This window comes from Astyanax mexicanus, unplaced genomic scaffold, assembly GCF_023375975.1.
Source record: "Astyanax mexicanus isolate ESR-SI-001 unplaced genomic scaffold, AstMex3_surface scaffold_47, whole genome shotgun sequence".
NCBI lineage: Eukaryota > Metazoa > Chordata > Actinopteri > Characiformes > Acestrorhamphidae > Astyanax > Astyanax mexicanus.
Window position 1 is genome coordinate 759076 of NW_026040057.1, and position 4938 is coordinate 764013.

Sequence of the window (4938 nt, forward strand, 5' to 3'; positions counted from 1 at the left end):
AGGAGATTTCTCATGAACAGGTGTTTCTCCAGGTACAGAGGAATTAAGATCAGTGCAGGATCCAGACTCTGAGTTAAAGTATCATTTCCCTTTAGACAGAATCCATTATCAGGTGACTAAGCTCCAGTTTCTGCTGATCTAAAGGTGAATGTTCTACCTGAGAACCACGGTTCTCTCTATAGAGGCCTATAGAGGTTCTGCAGTCTCATATTTAGTACCTGTCTACTGCAGCTCTCCTCTGACTTCTCTTCCTATACGAGTTATCAGACAGACTCACCTTCAGATCATCCCTGTATCTCCTCTACTGATCCTCCTCACTGTCTCCCAGTAGCTGCTCAGATTTAAAACCCTGACTCTGTCCAAACCCTGACAAATTGTCCAGTGATCAAACTCTGATCTGTACTGAGATTTAACAGGATCTGATGGAGCTTTAGGTTCTAGTCTCAACTAGTTTTATTAGTAAACAGTGAAATTTGAAATCATTCTAAATATGAGGGTCTGTTAAATAACTTAATTGTAAATCTACGTTAAAACCATGTAATTCCCTTAGGAAGAGTCGTTGTTGTGTTTGTGTGCATCTTTTCCGTGCTTAAACACTGCAGATGAGTTTAGAATCTAGATCATGAGGGACTGTTTTGAGGAGAAAAAGCTTCAGAAAGCTAAAATTTTTTATAAAAATCAGATAAACAAACAAAATCCATCAATAACAAAACCCACAAACACCCACATTAACACACATTTCATCAGAAATGGGCAAACAAAGGTCTATATATAGACAACACTCACCTGGGAACACTAACGAGTGGGCGGAGTTACAGATTATCAACAGGTGTAGAGGATAATGAGGGGGCGTGGTTAAGGTGAATATAAGGCAGAACTGGGGCAGATGGACAGAGGGATGTTCACGCTGCATAAAGAAGCTGTGCTAATGACTGTGTTCACACACCAACAGAAACTCTATAAAATCTGATTTACTGCCCAAACTCTTCTTACTGTGATCAGAACCAGACTTTATTTCTCTCAGTATAAACTGAGTAACTCTGTGCTCTTTAACAGCAGAGTCTCTAATGGAGTTCAGTCTATAATCAGATCTTACTGTTTGAAGAAACCAGAATAATTTCCCTTGAGCGTAATTTCTGAATTAAATCCAGTTGAGAATAATAAATGGAGATTTATTTATCTTTATATCACTCTATCATCAGGCTGCGTCTCCAGGCATCAATCAGACGGTCATTGGGAGTTCCATGGTGAACAGTGTCCTGGTCACCACATACAGTATATCACTACCTATTAAATCACATGCAGCCTCCTCCCTCTCTTCAGTTTAAGCTCAGCTGAGTGTAATCTCGGGTTTAGAGACAGTCGAGCACAGTCCTGAGTCAGAGTCGTGTTCTATGGAGAAGAAACTTTATCCAGTCCGGGTATGAATGAGGGAGAAACACACAGCATATATAAGACTGAACACACTTCACTTTTTTCTGCTTGGCTTTGTGTTTAATTTAATTTAATCTCTGTAATGAATCAAATTCAGCTTGATTTTTCTGATCATTTTTTTTATAAAACCCCTCCATGAGCGTCAATACATCTGATTACCTGACCAGAATTATAACCCTTACTTCTCTGCACAAACCGCAAATTAATAATGAGAATTTTATTAATTTCCATTTAAATGTTTTTCCATTTAAAAGTATTTGGAAGACTCCAGATATTACCCGTCTTCAGTACTGCTTTTCTTGCTGTGGAACTGTTTTGGAAGTGTATGTTTTTGTGCACAATGGGCTAAAGGTTGATTTTGTAGTCCATTTTAAAAAGTTCTTAATTCTGTAAATCATTAAAACTGCACAGATTCGATTTGAACGAGTTATGGCCAATCAAAGTTGGTGCAGCAGGCCAGCTCACCTCAGCTGCCTGATGTGCAGTCATGCTTTATTTACAGGTCTTTCCTTTTTAATAGTTAGAACAGACTACATTAGACTAGACCTTACTGCTTGCATGTTAAAGAACAAACAAGACCAGACAAATATCAGCAAACCGTTGCTGTATTGAATTATTTTTTGCAGAAGTTGCAGATAGTGTGTACACACAACTTTGTGAACATATATTACACATTGCAGCAGATGTGTTACTAATCCTAATCTTATCCCTAACCCTAATATTTACAGTATCTACACAGTTACATATATATATTTACATTTATAATGCAATTTAAATTTGTGCTGCTGGGACTACAGCCAAATTAAATCTAAACCCTCCCCAGCAAAGGATTCCTCTTGACACCGTAATCAAACAGAAGCTCCTCGTTCACTTTAATGTTGCATATGGCGATGAAGAGGATTACGTCCTTGGCATTCTTTGAGGTGTGATCAACTAGCTGGCCTAATTTTTTGCATTCCTGGATGGCACGGACACTCCTCCTCATGAGCATCAATACATCTGGCTTCCTGTCCAGAATTATAATGAAACATGTAGCTACTGTGGGTCGCTAAGCCCTCCTGTTTTGACACCACTTTACCGTGGTATTCAAACAACTTCCCCAAAGGCAAAAGGCCTTGCAACCAACACACCCCCCTACCCTTCCCCTCTATCTCTGCCACTGAGAGTCCCTTCAATATCTGCGTCCTGCAAAGTTTCTGCAGCACAGCACTGTCTGTCGCTGTGTCGATGCCCCAGATGTCTTCCACTGCTGGACAGTAGGTGCAGCATCAGGAACATTTGCAGACCACCCTTTCTTCTCAATCAAGGTCTTCACTCTGGGTTCAGAGGACAGCCTACAGGAAAGGAAGGCTGTGAGGGAAAAGTTCAGACACAATATGATTTGTGTTCAAGGTAGTAATTAGAGTTGAGACTAAGACGAGGGTAAGAGAAAAATCCCTAAAAACTCACCTAGAACTTGCTGCACCTGATTCTGGAGCTGATCACTACACCAGCGGTCGTAGCGATGGCGCTTATGCACCCCTGCCAGGGACGCCTGCTCCGAATGCTTTGGTGGAACCCCGTCCAACAACACTGGATATGCCTGGAGCAACTTGCTGTATGCAGCTTGGTCCCTCAAGTAGGACGAGGAACCAGTAGCAATGTGATCGCTCCACTCACCACTTGAAGTAGAGGAAATGAAAGAAATAATGAGTATAGAAAACAGAAAAAAATATCAAACATTAAAATATAACCATGCAAGACTATCCTAGTGAAAACATGAAGAAATACTTACTCTGAATCACCACAGAGGCTCTTCAGTATCAGGCAAGCATCTACCGTTGAGCTAATCTCCTTCAACCGGTAGTGCTTCTCTGCTGTTGTGCGTGTGAGCTAGCCTGCCACCTTGGACTTTTCGGCATCAGACAGGTTCTTTGTAGCTGTCTCGTATGCCTGCCTGGCCTGTCATCTTCAGTACCTCATAAATATATTCTTTAATACTCATATTGTTTCCCAAACCTTTAGTGAGGAAAGAAGAGTATTGCAGAGCTGCATTGAAGTCCCAAGTACATCCAAGGAGTACAGTAGGGTCCTTCTACTGACCAGTCTGGAAAAAATCTTCCTTCTCGTAGAGGGAAGACCCAGAGTCTTGAGCAGCGCCCGTTAGAGAGCGGCCAGAGCCCTCTAGCTCCCACAGGGAACCCGAAGTACTCAACCAAACCCACCCCGAGGGAGTCAACGATCGTTTTTCCAGCCCTCTTTCAAACTGCTTTGAACTTTGTGTAAACTTTCTCTGTGCTCATGAGCTTTCTGGTCAAAACAGCTGGTTGGACGGGATGAGACAGGCCAACCAACCAGGCCAACCAACCAGGCCAACAACCCCCAGGCCACCAACCCGGTTATGTGCATACAAGAGCCTGTCATAGGTCGACATAGGAAGATGCAGCCATCTCTTCACAGCCTTCCTGATTATCCTGTCCGCGGTGTGTAGCCAAACCAAGGTCGCAGTGATCGGCGGCATAAATGACCCGTGGTATGGCAGGCCTAGTCAGAATGGAGACCTTCTGTGTTGGCTTAAGCCTGGCCTTACCAATCCTGCTCACCCAATCAGAAATCTTACCGACAATGTCCAGCCTTATCAGTCCACCAAGATGCCCAGGTACCTCAATGCTTCGGCAGAAATCCTATTGTAGGGATGTCCGCTCCTCTCTTCTGTAGAAAATACCAGATATGTTTGAGAGTCTAATGCTTTAGCAATGTCTACAAATACCCTTGGAAGTTGGTTGAACCCTTCCTTGCTTAGTCTTATGAGGCCTTGCAGAACCTCAATGTGCTCAGAACTACCAGGGGCCCCCTTTGACTGCAGTGAACCGAGCATCCTCTGACGAGTCTACTGTGGATCACCTTGGTGAAGAGTCTCAAGATTGTGGAACGAATGGTGATCGGCCACCAACTGCTGGCCTCCATGTTAGGTATATCTCAAAACTCACAATTGGATGCTAAGTCGTTTGAAGTTCTTAGTCTTAAAGTAGCAGGCCCGTCTCCTGCTTCCAAAACGCAGCATTCGTTTCTGCTGATAACACTGTATCGTCCTCCTGGACCATACTCAAATTTTATTAGTGAATTTGCTGACTTTCTAGCAGCAGTAATTCTTCTTTCTGATAAGATCATAATTGTTGGAGACTTTAATATCCACTTTGAAAAGGATCAAGATCCACTAAAAATTGCATTTAAATCAGTTTTAGATGCTCTAGGCTTTAAACAAAATGTAATTGGGCCCACTCACCGATGTAGTCATACATTAGACTTAGTTTTGACACTGGGTATTGAGGCTGAGAATGCAGTATTAACAGTTAGCTTTCACTGCTAAGCTGATGACGCGCAACTTTTACATATCTGCTAAACCCAACGAGGACCTCTGTCTAAATCAAATAACAGACTGTATTAAAGACATTAAAAATTGGATGACACACAACTTTCTCTTACTTAATTCTGATAAGACTGAGGTCCTTCTATTAGGTCCTA